The sequence below is a fragment of the Zingiber officinale genome, chromosome 4A, assembly GCF_018446385.1.
Source record: "Zingiber officinale cultivar Zhangliang chromosome 4A, Zo_v1.1, whole genome shotgun sequence".
Classification (NCBI taxonomy): domain Eukaryota; kingdom Viridiplantae; phylum Streptophyta; class Magnoliopsida; order Zingiberales; family Zingiberaceae; genus Zingiber; species Zingiber officinale.
Genome location: NC_055992.1, coordinates 7,536,456 through 7,552,176, shown reverse-complemented (window position 1 = coordinate 7,552,176; position 15,721 = coordinate 7,536,456).

Below are 15,721 nucleotides of genomic sequence, written 5' to 3'. Positions count from 1 at the left end.
AGTGACTTTGTTAGACTTCTTAGAAGTCTTAGTCACTTCACTTTACTCTTTTCAAAAACACTTTTAGGGATAACTTCCCTTGTGTTTTTTACTTGACCATATGACTTAGGATTTGTTCCATAACTGTATGGAACTCTATGATAAGAAGGAACATCCTTCTTGGCTTGAGGTTTGTATCCCAAACCCTTATGACCATTGGATGATCTTTGTGTTCCTAGCATTAGGTTGTGCTTTGTCCCTTAAGGATATTTTTTTTTATCCTTTTTAGGATCTTTTCTATTTTATTAAGTCTTGACCTCAAGACTTGATTTTCCATCATTAAATCCATAGTTTTGGATTCTTCTTTAAATTCTTGAACATTTCTATTTTTAGGGTTGTAATTAAAATCCTTAGAGTTATTGCTTAATTTGTCTATCTTCCTAGCCTTAGGTGTGGTAGTCTTAGTATGATAGGCCACATATTTTCTTTTAACACCATCATGCCTCCTATTTTATGGTAAATAGCATTAAAATGATATAACTTAGAGCTAGTATGCTTTTTACCATGATTTATAGGAATTGACTTAATAAATGATACCTTGGGTTTTACCATGGAAGCTCCCTCTTGACTTGTGCTTCCTCCTTTAGGCTTGACCGATTTTTCCCCCTTTGGACATTGGCTCCGGTAATGTCCTTTTTGGTTGTAAGAAAAACACACAATGTGCTCCTTACTCTTCTTTGTTGTAGGGGCGGTCTCCTTACCCTTTGGTGCCACTTGGCCCTTCTTCTTGGTCAATTTAGGGCACTTACTCTTGTAGTGCCCATGTTCCCTACACTCAAAGCAAATAATATGATTTTTATTTTTAATTGAACTAATTATACCTTCATGTGTAGGGATGACACTTGATCCTCCAATTGATTTCGCTTGACTTGTGGAGGTTACCTCATCCTCTTCTTCTTCACTTGACCCGGAAGTAGAAGCCTCTTCTTGCTCCAGTGTCAATGATCTACACTCCTCCTCAATCCTAGAGGTGGAGGCTTCATCATCATCATCCTCATTTACATGAAATAAGGAGCATGCTCCCTCCTTGCCTTTTTCTTTGCCCTTTGTGGAGGATGAAGCTTCTTGGACTTCTTCTTCAGAAGTTGAGAATCTCTCAACTTCGGAGTCCTCTTCCTTCTCTTGATTCAATGAATTGTCCTCTTTGGATTTTTTTTTTTTTTGTACAGTGGAGGGTTCTTCATGAATCTTCACCAATTTTCTCCAAAGCTCCTTGGTGTCTTGATAATCTCCAATTTAGTTTAAAATGTTGCTCGGCAATATGTTGACCAATACTTTGGTCATTTGTCATTAGCCTCGCTTCTTTGAATTTGCTCTTGGCTCCATTTGCTTTTCTTGAGAATTTTATCTTTTGAATTCTTTGGAGCTTCAAAGCCTTCCATTATAGCAAACCATTACTCTAGCTCCATCATGAAGAAGTTTTCGATTCTTGATTTCCAAGAATCGAAGCTTGTCGAAATGTATTGTAGAGACACCTTTGTGTCGAATCTAAGTCTATCTTGGAATTTCATTTGAAGTTGAGCCTTTGATGAAGTCTTTGAATTGTTGGAATTTGCTTCAACTTCTTCTCCCTCTAGCTTGTTGTCCCTTCCGACGATAATTTTGGTGAAGAGTGACCTTGCTCTGATACCACTTGTTAGGGTCGATTTGTAGCTAGATGAGGGGGTGAATAGCTCATCACGCTTCATTGTCTTGCTTCGTGATGATGATATGCAGTAGAAAACACTCAAGCAACACTAACGCTAGGATTTACTTGGTATGCACCTCAAGAAGAGGTGACTAATCCAAGAATCCAGCCCTCACTCACTCATCCACTATGAAAACACTCATTTACGGTAACTATCGAAGATGGAGAAGCCTTGTACAACCTCTCAATACAAGAAGAAAGAAAAATAAGCTTATACAATAACAAATTTTACAAGATTTACACAAATGAGGAAACCCTAGCTTGCTTTTCCTTTTTGTGCAGAACGCCTCTTGACCTTGGAAGTGCAGCAACACTTAGCTCCAAGAAATCTTCAAGAATTGGCGTGAACCTGTGAGAATGATCGCAAGAAGTGGAGAGGAAGTGATGTGGAATCGCTGTGAGGAAGACAACTTTAAACCCGACGCTTCATTCGCAACGGTCACGGCCTAATTGATTGACCAATCGATTAGGGAGGCTTGAATCAATCAACTAATCGATTTAGAGTGTCTCTGTGCTCTCTTAAGACCTGAATCGATCGAGCGATCGATTCAAGCATCCTCGTGATCGTGGGAGAAAATCAGCTCCAATCGATCAGTCGGTTGATTGGAGGTGCCCAATTGATCGGTTGATCGATTGGAGAAGCTTCTATGCTCACGACAATTGTTCCCAATCGATCGGCTGATCGATTGGGCCGCTACTTGTCACAACACTCTTCCAATCGATCGGCTAATCGATTGGGCTTAGGTCAATCGATCAGCTGATCGATTGCCCCAACCTTGACTTGCCTAAACTCAAGTCCAAGGTTCCCAAACCCAACATCTGGTCAACCTTGACCTGCTGGGACTTCTTCACTAAGTGTCTGCCTGACTTCACTCACCAGGTCTTTCCATCTGCCCAGCTTCACTCACCAGGATTTTCACCTAGCTTCACTCACTAGGATTTTCACCTGGCTTCACTCACCAGGATTTTCCCACTGTTCGGTTTCACTCACCAGGACTTTCAGCTGCCTAGGTTCACTCACTAGGTCTTTCACTCATCAGACTTTCACCCGCCTAACCTCCAGTTAGAACTTTCTTAGTTAAGTATTCAATCAACCCTTTGACCTACTTGACTACCCACTTGGATCTCCATGTGCCTAACTTCACTCACTAGGTCTTTCCATCTGCCTACCTTCACTCACCAGGACTTTCACCTAACTTCACTTACCAGGATTTTTCCACTGTTCGGTTTCATTCACCAGGACTTTCAGCTGCCTAGGTTCACTCACTAGGTCTTTCACCTGGCTTCACTCACCAGACTTTCACCCGCCTAACCTCCAGTTAGAACTTTCTCAGTTAAGTATTTAGTCAACCCTTTGACCTACTTTACTCTTCTTCACATCTAACTAGTCAATCCTTGACCAGAGGGGAATTGTATCAACAATCTCTCCAATCGAACGATTGCATCTACAGTATCCATGTATTGTCAAACATCGAAACCCAAACATCAAGATTCAAGCTTGAGCCAACTCAAACTTACTCAACTAGGTCAACCTTGACCTAGGGATATTGCTGTTGGGACCGAAAAGTAGCTAGAGGGGGGGGTGAATAGCTCGTCGCGTGCTCGTGTTCTTGGCGTTGCTTGTTTCTTCAGAGATGTGCAGCGGAAATACAGGAAACAAATGCATACAACGCTAACAAGGTAGATTTACTTGGTATCCACCTCCAAAGGAGGTGACTAGTCCAAGGATCCACATACTCACACACCCTCCACTATGTAAACACTCCTTTTCAATAACCACCGAAGGCGGAGAAGCCCTACAAGACTCTCAATACAAGAAGAACGAAAGGGTAGTAAAGAATAAGCAAAAGCTTACAAGAAATGCAGTAAAAACCCTAACCCTAGATTTCTTCTTCTTGCAATAGAGCCGCCTCTTGACTTGGAAGAAACTCCAAGATCCTTCAAGAACTGGCGTGGAGAGCTCTGTGGAGTCGCTGGTGAAGATCTGAGATGAATCGGTGAAGTTGTACCGAAGGAAATGAACGCCTGCGGCTTAAATCGACGCCAACGGTCGGATCCCGATCAATTGGATTGCTCCCAATAGATCGGGGAGGCTTTGGATCGATCCACGGATCGATCTAGAGCGCCTCTGTGCTTTCTGGAATAGCCTGGATCGATCGGTGGATCGATCCAGGACTTATCGCGCATACACAGCAGCTCCCAATCGATCCACTGATCGATTGGGACCTCTGGATCGATCCACCGATCGATCCAGAGAGGTTCTGTTTGTGGGGACTCTCCGGATCGATCGGCCGATCGATCCAGATCTGCTGGATCGATTCAGATCTTCTGGATCGATCCACTGATCGATCCAGATCTGCTGGATCGATCCACTGATCGATCCAGATCTGCTGGATCAATCGGCTGATCAATCCAGATCTGCTAGATCAATCGGCTAATCAATCCAGATCTTGGTTTTTGCCCAAAACCAAATCCAAAGCCCCCTAAACCAACATCTAGTCAACCATGACTTGTTGGTACATAAGACCTAGCATCCGGTCACCCTTGACCAGCTAGGACTCTCTCACCAAGTGTCTGGTCAATCCCTTTGACCCACTTGGACTTTTCTCTTCTTATCAAGTATACAGTCAATCCCTTTGACCTACTTGGACTCTCACCAGATGTTTGGTCAACCTTGACCCATCTAGATTTCTCCTGCCTGGCTTCACTCACCAGGACTTTCCCAATTGCCTAGCTTCACTCACTAGGTCTTTCACCTGGCTTCACTCACCAGGATTTTCCTCCTGCCTAGCTTCACTCACTAGGTCTTTCACCTGGCTTCACTCACCAGGATTTTCCTCCTGCCTAGCTTCACTCACTAGGACTTCCTTCTGCCTAGCTTCACTCACCAGGACTTCCTTCTGCCTGGCTTCACTCACCAGGACTTTCACCTGGCTTCACTCACCAGGATTTCCTTACTGCCTAACATCCCAGTTAGGACTTCCCAGTCAAGTATCCGGTCAACCTTGACCTACTTGACTCTTTTTCATCCAACCTGATCAGACCCTGATCAGAGGGAAATTGCACCAGACAATCTCCCCAAATGCACAACTGCATTGTCAAACATCGAAACTCAAACCAAGACTCAAGTTTGGTCAACCAGGTCAGCCTTGACCTGAGGGATATTGCACCAACAATCTCCCCCTTTTTGATGTTTGACAATAACACATTTAAGTTAGGCTAATCCCATAGCCTCAACCTCCTTCATGCCACTAGGTAATGAAGACATAAGTTAAACCCTTCATTCTCCTCCTAAGAGGGCAAACTCCCTCTAGGTAATGAAGTCATAACTTAAACCTTTCATTCTCCCCCTATTGACACACATCAACAAATGCCCCATCTTTGGACACACATCAACAAATTCACTTGTTGAAAACTCTCCCCCTGAAGAGTTGCTCATCGTTGTTCACAACTTCACTCGTTGTGAACAACACGATAATGAAAGTCACATACCCTTCATTATCCTTAACCCTAGCTTCTCCCATTAATGTAGTCAAATGCCCATCCTTGAGCATTTTTAACTTAAATCACTTGAACAATGAGGATATCCACTCCCCATTAAAGTTCAAACGCTCAACCTTGATCATGTTCTGAAAGAAGGTTAACCACCTTCCAAGGTTCATGAAAAATAATTTTCATGTCTTTAAAGAGTCCCTCCCCCTAAAGACATGGTAGTAACTTCTGTCATTGCACCAACAATGACTTGGAATCCCTAAACCTTTAGGAAACCCAAATTATGAAGTTTTGAGGTTCAAATGTTCAAAAATTTGAAGCAAACCTCAACCTAAACTTCAACTTAGTCTCCCTTAACTAATCCATCCTTGTTTTCAACATGAAAATACCCTTTTTATGTATACAAATGTATTTTGAGGGGTTAGGAATGGTTACCTAGACTAAAATAGGTTCAAAATGCTGAAAATAAGCTTTCCCAGCCAAAATCAGCATCTTCGATCGATCAGAGTTGGGTTCCAATCGATTGAACCCTGCTGAATCGATCCACTGATCGATTCAGTCTTCTTGGATCGATCCACTGATCGATCCAGCGAGCTTCTGCTCGTGAGAAATGTCTTCTCAATCGATCGGCTGATCGATTGAGGCACTCCAATCGATCCACTGATCGATTGAGGCACTCCAATCGATCCACTGATCGATTAGAGTTCTGATAGTTGCTGAAATTCCATTTCAGTCAACTTCAGAAACTCCTAGAAAATTCTACAAAATTTCAAAAATCGTGAAAATTTGTGTAGACATTATTTAGTGTATATACTATCAAGAAAAAATAGTTTTTATGAAAATACATCATATTTTCAAAGATTGACACAAACTTGATAACTTGCATAAACTTTAGTGTTTTCTTCAAGTTTGTGTCTAACTATTCAATGGTGATTACTATCAAAAGATAGCCTTCACCAAGGTTTTCCAAAATCATTTTAAAAATATTTTTAAAACCAATATCCCACCATGTTCCTTGGGCATAATGCACATGACTTGTACATTAGCTTTCCCAATGATGGGAAAACACATACTATGTGTTTTGATAAACTTAAAACTCAAAAGAATGCACTAAATCAACATCTTGAGTTTTGTTCATCATCCTAACATCTCACATGTATCTAATGTGCACTAAACCACATACAAGTCCTCTTATAGGTCTTTGTGAGATGTAAAATTTGGTTTTACCCTAATCTAGGGATCATGCATATCTATCTAGGCATTTTGTGGACATTGAACATCCGTCTAGGATGTCACTTGTTGATACACTTGTACCACTTGTTACAAATACCACTTGTTGATACAAGTTGATAAATGTCATTTGTCCTTAATTTTAAGGAAATATAATGCATGATAATGTTATGACATACATCAAAAAGAAATAGCTTTCAAAAGAAAGATTCCTATAACTACATGATGTATGTATGACATGACATGGTATTTTTATATTTTTCATAATAAGAGATGAATGCAAAATATAAAATTAAACATGATGTCATGGCATATCATAGGCAAACAATCATGGCAAGGTTTAGCATAAATAAAATACCTAGATTATCTACCTAAGTATCCTTAATCCTTAGCTAATCTTAAAATTTTAAACCTAGATTGCCCAAAAGTGCTTCAAGAAATTGCCAAAACCTAAATTAGCATTTATAATTCTCTTGATTCACTTATGCCAATTGAAATTAAGCTTATTCCTTAAATGTTGGCATATTTCATTTTTTTCCACAAGAGTAGCACTTTTAATTAAGGCTCAAATTGCCTTTATTTTCCTAAGAATATACCAAAAACCCCCAACTTGGTAGTTCTTATGATTCCTAAATTGTGCCAATTAGGATTAAAATCAATACTTCTCAAATTTGACATATTTTACTCTTTCAAAGAGTAAATGATAGATCCATTTCATTTTCAAAGGTTAATAATAACCTTGAAAATGCTCCTTGAGTGTCAGTTTCTTCAAAGTTGGGTTGACTACCCTTCTTCTTAGAGTTGACACTCTCTAACCCATTTATGGGGTAGAGAAGATGCTCCTAGGAACCCAAAACCTATTGGTGCTCCTTGGATGCTCTAGGTATTCACTAGGGACAACTTCCCTGGATACCTTCCTAGTGACCTTGTTTGGCTTTTTAGAAGCCTTGGTCACAATTTCTAGGTCAACCCTAGGGATTACTTCCCTTGTGACCTTTTTAGTGACTTTGTTAGACTTCTTTGAAGTCTTAGTCACGTTTGTCATTGCAAAGATACTTCTAGGGATAACTTCCCTTGTATCCTTGACTTGACCTCTAGACTTAGGGTTGGTTCCATAGCTATATGGAACTCTATGGTAAGTAGGTGCATCCTTTTTTATTTTAGGTTTGTATCCCAAACCTCTATGGCCCTTGGATGACCCTTGTTGTCCTAAACCTAGATTTTGCTCATTTTGCCCTTTAAGGATATTTTTCATCCTTTTTAGGGTTTTTCTAGTTTGTCAAGTCTTGACCTCAAGACTTGATTTTCCATCACTAAGTCCTTAGTTTCTGGTTTGCCATTAAATCCATGAGCATTTTTGTTTCTAGGCTTGTAGCTAAAATCCTTGGAGTTCTTACCTAGACTTTTATCTACATTCCTAGCCCTAGGTTGAGAGGTTTTAGCATGATAAGCTACATGATTTTCCTTAACCTTATCATGCATCCTATTTTCATGGTAAATAGCATTAAAATGATATAGATTAGAACTATCATGCTTTTTACCATTATTAAAGGGGGTAGGTTCAATGAACGATACCTTCCTTTTTACCTTGGAGGCTCCCCCTTGAATTGTGCTTCCTCCTTGAGCCTTGACCACCTTCTTCCCCTTAGGGCATTGACTTCGGTAATGCCCCTTTTGATTGCAAGAGAAGCACACAATATACTCCTTGCTCTTCTTTGTTCTGGGAGTGGTCTCATTGAGCTTCTCCTTGCCCTTTTGTGCCACTTGGCCCTTCTTCTTGGCCAATTTAGGGCATTTACTTTTGTAATGCCCTTTTCCCCTACATTCAAAGCATATAATATGATTTTTATTAGTAATTGAAATTGTTATACCTTTGCTTGTAGGGGTGGCATCTTCTCCTTTTGATCCGGAGGTAGAGGCTTCCTCTTGATCTGAAGATGATACTCCTCCAATAGATTTGACTTGATTCGTGGAGGTGGAAGCTTCATCATCCTCTTCTTCTTTTGACCCGGATGTAGAAGCTTCTCCTTCTTCTTGATCCGGTGTCACCAAAGATTGATCCCCCTCAATCCTAGAGGTGGAGGCTTCATCATCTTGTATATGTAACAAGGAGTATGCTCCCTTCTTGTTCCCTTCATTGCATTCCCTCGAAGATGAAGCTTCTTCTTGAACTTCTTCTTCGGAAGTTGAGCATCTCTCAACTTCAGAGTCCTCCTCTTGATCTTGCTCCAATGAGTCGCCCTCTTTGGATTCCTCTTGATTCGGTACAGTGGAGGGGATCTCATGAATTGATGCCAACTTGCTCCAAAGCTCCTTGGCATCCTTGAATTCTCCAACTTGAGCCAAAATATTGCTTGGCAATAAGTTGACCAAAAGCTTGGTCACTTTATCGTTTGTCTTGCTCCTTTGAACTTGCTCTTGACTCCATTTGTTTTTCTTGAGAGGCTTGCCCTTGGAGTTTGTTGGAGCTTCAAATCCTTCCATAAGAGCAAACCATTGCTCTATCTCCATCATTAAGAAATTTTCGATTCTTGATCTCCAAGAATCGAAGCTTGTGGATGTGTACGGTGGAGCCACCCTTGTGTCAAATCCAAGTCCATCTTGGAATTGCATCTTGAAGTTGAGCCTTTTGATGAAGTATTCGACTTGTAGAATTTCTTCAACTTCTTCACCCTCTAGCTTTTCTTGTTTTGTTTGCCCCTTCCGGCGATGATTCCGGTGAAGAGCGGCCTCGCTCTGATACCACTTGTTGGGACCGAAAAGTAGCTAGAGGGGGGGTGAATAGCTCGTCGCGTGCTCGTCACGTGCTCGTGTGCTTGGCGTTTCTTGTTTCTTCAGAGATGTGCAGCGGAAATACAAGAAACAAATGCATACAATGCTAACAAGGTAGATTTACTTGGTATCCACCTCCAAAGGAGGTGACTAGTTCAAGGATCCACACACTCACACACCCTCCACTATGTAAACACTCCTTTTCGGTAACTACCGAAGGCGGAGAAGCCCTACAAGACTCTCAATACAAGAAGAACGAAAGGGTAGTAAAGAATAAGCAAAAACTTACAAGAAATGCAGTAAAAACCCTAACCCTAGATTTCTTCTTCTTGCAATAGAGTCGCCTCTTGACTTGGAAGAAACTCCAAGATCCTTCAAGAACTGGCGTGGAGAGCTCTGTGGAGTCGCTGGTGAAGATCTGAGATGAATCGGTGAAGTTGTACCGAAGGAAATGAACGCCTGCGGCTTAAATCGACGCCAACGGTCGGATCCCGATCGATTGGATTGCTCCCAATCGATCGGGGAGGCTTTGGATCGATCTAGAGCGCCTCTGTGCTTTCTGGAATAGCCTGGATCGATCGGTGGATCGATCCAGGGCTTATCGCGCATACACAGCAGCTCCCAATCGATCCACTGATCGATTGGGACCTCTGGATCGAACCACTGATCGATCCAGAGAGGTTTTGTTCGTGGGGACTCTCCGGATTGATCGGCCGATCGATCCAGATCTGCTGGATTGATCCACTGATCGATCCAGATCTGCTGGATCGATCCAGATCTGCTGGATCAATCGGCTGATCAATCTAGATCTGCTGGATTAATCGGCTGATCAATCCAGATCTTGGTTTTTGCCCAAAGCCCCCTAAACCAACATCTAGTCAACCATGACTTGTTGGTACATAAGACGTAGCATCCGGTCACCCTTGACCAGCTAGGACTCTCTCACCAAGTGTCTGGTCAATCCCTTTGACCCACTTGGACTTTTCTCTTCTTATCAAGTATCTGTTCAATCCCTTTGACCTACTTGTACTCTCACCAGATGTCTGGTCAACCTTGACCCATCTGGATTCCTCCTGCTTGGCTTCACTCACCAGGACTTTCCCAATTGCCTAGCTTCACTCACTAGGTCTTTCACCTGGCTTCACTCACCAGGATTTTCCTCCTGCCTAGCTTCACTCACTAGGACTTCCCAATTGCCTAGCTTCACTCACTAGGACTTCCCAATTGCCTAGCTTCACTCACTAGGTCTTTCACCTGGCTTCACTCACCAGGATTTTCCTCCTGCCTAGCTTCACTCACTAGGACTTCCTTCTGCCTGGCTTCACTCACCAGGACTTCCTTCTGCCTGGCTTCACTCACCAGGACTTTCAGCTGGCTTCACTCACCAGGATTTCCTTACTGCCTAACATCCCAGTTAGGACTTCCCAGTCAAGTATCCAGTCAACCTTGACCTACTTGACTCTTTTTCATCCAACCTGATCAGACCCTGATCAGAGGGGAATTGCACCAGATAATCTCCCCAAATGCACAACTGCATTGTCAAACATCGAAACTCAAACCAAGACTCAAGCTTGGTCAACCAGGTCAGCCTTGACCTGAGGGATATGGCACCAACAATTGCACCAACACCTTGAACCTGTAGGATCGAAAGAACTTTAGATATCTTTATAATGATATGATTTGTCCACTTTGGATCTAAACCCTCATGGTTTTACTTTTGAGCTCTGCCCAAAAGGTCTCATGTCAATGGAGATATCTTTTTCTTATAAATCCATGATCTTTCCTATGTGTTTTCAATGTGGGACTATATTTGTAACCTTGCAACCCCAACAATCTCCCCCTCAAACAAAGGACCACAGGGTCCCCTCGAGTATCAAGTCACTCTTGACCTGCTCAGGGCCTCCCCTCAAATATCGGGTCACTTTTGACTTGCTCAGGCCTCCCCTCAAGAATTAGGTCACTGGCTTGCTTAGGGCCTCCCCTATTTCATTTAAGGTTTTACCCACATGGTTCTTATATCATGGCTCTAGCTCGTGATTCTTCTAGCGGTTAGTCCGGTGAAGAACGACCTCACTCTGATACCAATTGTAAGATAAAAAAAAAAATTTATATATCTCTATAATGATATGATATTGTCCACTTTGGACCTAAACACTATGGTTTTGCTCTTGGGCTCTACCCAAAAAACCTCATGCAAATGGAGATATCTTTTTCTTATAAACCCATGATATTTTCCATGTGTTTTCAATATGGGACTATGTTTGCAACCTTGCAACCCCAACAGAACCCTCTTGAAAGCGTCTTCCACCCACGGATAGGATTTTCCAGGAGCTATAAAAAAGCCTTTAGAGCTAGAAATTAATCAACAACTTGAACAACAAGTCTTGTACTTTTTCCTAATAATTCTTTTGAGCTATCAACTTCTGTAAGAGGCTTCTCTGCCTGCAACGAAGGAAAATTCTTTAGTGAGCTTTTCAACACCCTGAATTAACAATCACCTAGGTTGTAACCAAGTAATTCTTCCACCTTTTTTATTTTATTAGTTGTTCAACTAATTTATTATAATTGTGCTACTAATTCAAGTTGAAAGAATGAGAAGGGGATAATTTTATTTGACAGACAATTCACCCCTTTCTTGCCAGCCTCATGAGACCAATAAGTGGTATCAGAGCCCAACTATTTTAGAAGGACTAACTGTCGACCTAAGCACGGAAGACGATAGCTGGAATAAGTATTCACTCACCTAAGTTTGAGAGAGACTTCTCCCACTGAAAGAAGAAAATGAAGGTATATTTCAAAATAAATTTTGATATTTTTTTAAATTTTGAAAAATAGCTTTGTAGTACCTACCGATACCAACGGTGATTTAAAGAAAGAGGAAAATGGGTCAAAGAAGGAACAAGCCAAATTTATGGTCAATGGAAAAATAGAATGTCAGCTGCTTAGTGTGTTGCTACCACAAGAGGTCAACAGAATCAGAGTTTATAAGTTTGTAAAAGATCTTTGGGAAAAATTCTTGGAGCTTCACGAAGGATCCTCTAAAGCCAAGCTCACAAGAAAAGATCTACTTTGGAACCAATTGACAAATCTTCAGCTGAAGGAAGGTGAAATTTTCCCTCAACTGCACGCCAAGCTAAACGAGTAATCACCGAACTCATGAATCTCGAAAAAAAGATAACTAATCTAGATTTGGTAAGATATGCGTTTAACTCTTTTTCAAGAACACCAAAATGGTCAACCTTAGTAGATACATACTACATCTCTAGGAACTTAGAGGTAAGTAATCTATAAGAATTATTTTCTACTTTTGAAATTCATGAATCTGGATGTGCAGAACTAAGGAAGGAGCTGAACCAGAACATTACCTTAAAGGCAAAAATAGATGAACCAGATTCTGAAACTTCCATCAATGAAAATGAAGTAGTCCTAATGGTAAGAAAGTTTAGTAAGTTTATTAAATCTAATAAATTTAATAAGGCATAGGCTAAGAAACAATCTCAGACAAAAGGAAGGTCTTATGCTACAACTACTAAGAAGAAGGGTACATCAAGGACGACTACCATAAACTGAAGAATAAGGGCAAAAGACCAACAAGATCGAAGCTCAAAACCCTAATGGCGACGTGGAATGAATCATCGTCATCAGAATTATAAGTTGAAGAATACATTGGCCTAGCCCTATTGGCGAACCACCAAGGAGAAGATGAAAGTAGCTCAGAGATGAGCATCGATGAAGGGGAAGAATCTTCAGAAGAAAGTTGTGATGAAGGGGGGAGCATCACACCACAAGGTAAGTGAGGTACGTGCATTACTCCCTAAACAATCTTTTGAAATTATCAAGATGTTATCTAAAAATTTGTTAAAACTAGAAAAAGATAATGTTAGGTTAAAATTAAAATTAGTAAATTCATGTCCCTTACTTATGTATGATAATTTAAAATTTGAAAATAAAAATATGAAAGAACAATTAGAGAAAATGGAAAATGATAATGCATGTTCAAATAATTTTCAAAAATTAAAGTTTAGAAATTATAATAGAATCAACTGGTATATTAGAAATCATCAGGGATAAATTAAAAAAATCCCTAAGAAAAAAGTACCATCAAAGTTCTTAGTAAATCTAATAGGTAGGACCTATATTAGGTTCTAAAATCCTTTTTAAATTAAACTCCCAAATCTTTAGAATTATTAGGATAGAAATTATTTTAATAAGAAAAATATTTTTTAAGTAATTTTTCTTTTCGAATTTCTTATTCAAAATTTTTATACTGATAGAACAGTAAACTTTCTGTTATATTAAATATTTTTGAATTTGTTTGATCTATAATAAATTTATTATGAATTAATTACCAAAAAAATTATTTTTAATACTAAAAATTCATAAAAATTGAAATTTAAAAAAAAAATAATTTTTCTACCATTCTATTTCTGTTATACAGATTTAGAAAAATTAATAGAATTTTTAGAAGTACAAGTATATTTTTAAATATTAGTTTTCGAAAAACAAGATTCGGTACTAAAATGATTTATTTTTAAAAAAGTACAAAATATTTCTTCGTGAAAAGTTTTAAACTGATCAAACATTGTCTGCTTAAGATTGATAAAAAATTTTAGGATTTTTTCAAAACAATAAATTTATTTTTAACATTATTTTAGTCAAAATAGAAGATTAATCAATAAAATTTAATATTTTTAAAAATAATTTCTAAAAAATGTTACTTTACTGGATATTATTTTCATAAACCCAAATATAATTTCTAAAAATTTTATAACTATGTTATATATTTTTTTTTATGTGATCAAAGGGAAGAAATAAGTCAAAGTTAAAAGGAATTACGAGGGAGTTAGGATAATTTTTATCCTTGTACTTATTTTGAAATATTAACTTAGTTAATTCATTGCATTGTAATTATATATATATACTATGTTATTTCATTATGATTTAACCCTAATTTTAACTTGAGCTGATACACATCAAAAAGGGGGAGATTGTAAGAACCCTGTGATAGTTTTGATATGGTCAATCAAGTTAAGTTAGACCCTGTTATATTTAACTTTGTGTCTAAGTGTGCAGAAACTTAGGAACACAAGAAGTCGAGCAAAAGACGCAACTAGCGAGAAGGATGACACGAGAAAGAATCGATGGGCTCGGTGTGTTCGAGGGACGAGATGCTATAGAAGAGTATTCTGACGGACGAGAAGGAAGCGCGCAACATTTCCGAGGGACGAGAAGTTAAAGCGGAAGATTGCTCAAGGATGAAGATCAGCTAAGGAGCTGATCTGCTGCAAGGAAGACACCTTTAATGGCTTAGAAGGCGTCTTCCATGAACAGTACTGAAGGCACCTTTCAGTCAGTTGAAGGCGCCTTCCCTAGCCGTTAACCGAAGATAAAACTTTATCTTCGGTGGATAAAGTTTTCCACTCGAAGGCGCCTTAAATTCTCTTGAAAGTGTCTTCTACCCACGAATAGGATTTTCCAAGAGCTTTAAAATGGCCATTGGAGATAGGAATTAATCAACAAGTTGAACAACAAGTCTTGTACTTTTTCCTAATCATTCTTTTGAGTTGTCAACTTCTGTTAAGAGACTTCTCCGCCTGCAATGAAGGAGAATTATTTAGTGAGCTTTTCAACGCTTTGGATTAACAACCACGTAGGTTACATGTAACCAAGTAACTCCTCCACCTTTTTTATTTTATTAGTTGATCAATCAATTTATTATAATTATGTTACTAACGCAAGTTGAAAGATTGAGAAGCGGTTAATTTCATTTGACAGATAATTTACCCCCTTCTTGTCGGTCGCACGGGACCAACAATGACTTCCTGACCCGATTGGAGTCACCATCGGTCTACCCGCCTACTATCATGTCAATGTTGCCCCAGGTGGTGTTGCCACGATTTTCTTCTTCCTGAATAGGTTGGCATAGTGGCCCGGGGCTCAGTTATTCTTTGTTGTGGTCGCTGCTGATTCCGATCAGCCCTTTCAGGGCTTCGCCTTGGGGTCTGTTTTGTCGACAGTGATGTTGATGGTGGGGAGATGGTGAATGTCGATGAAACCCTTAGTTGGCTGCTCGGCGCACCTCATGTTATATTGATAACAATCTTCAATATTATGAGTCTCCAACTGGTGGTAGGTGCAAAATATAGGAGTCCATTAGTGGGGCTCGGGGAATCGCATCTGATCAACTTCTACATGCCGTACGATGTTCGGCCTCCGCTCTCGGTGATGTGAGGGATGATCCAATCAGGGCCCTGGGGTGGTAGAGGAGGGGAAGGGGCTCGATGCTCGAGGGTAGAAAGAGGAATCAACGCCACCACTTCTTTTTTCCTAGCAGATTGAGCTTCTTCCACGTTGATGTACTTGAATGCTCGTTGAGTAGATGGTCGAAGTCCCTTAAGGGCTTCTTGATGAGAGATCGAAAGAAATCACCATCTGTGCATTCTTGAGAGAAGACACTCACTAAGATCTCTAGAGTGACCGAGGGAACGCTCATAGTGACTT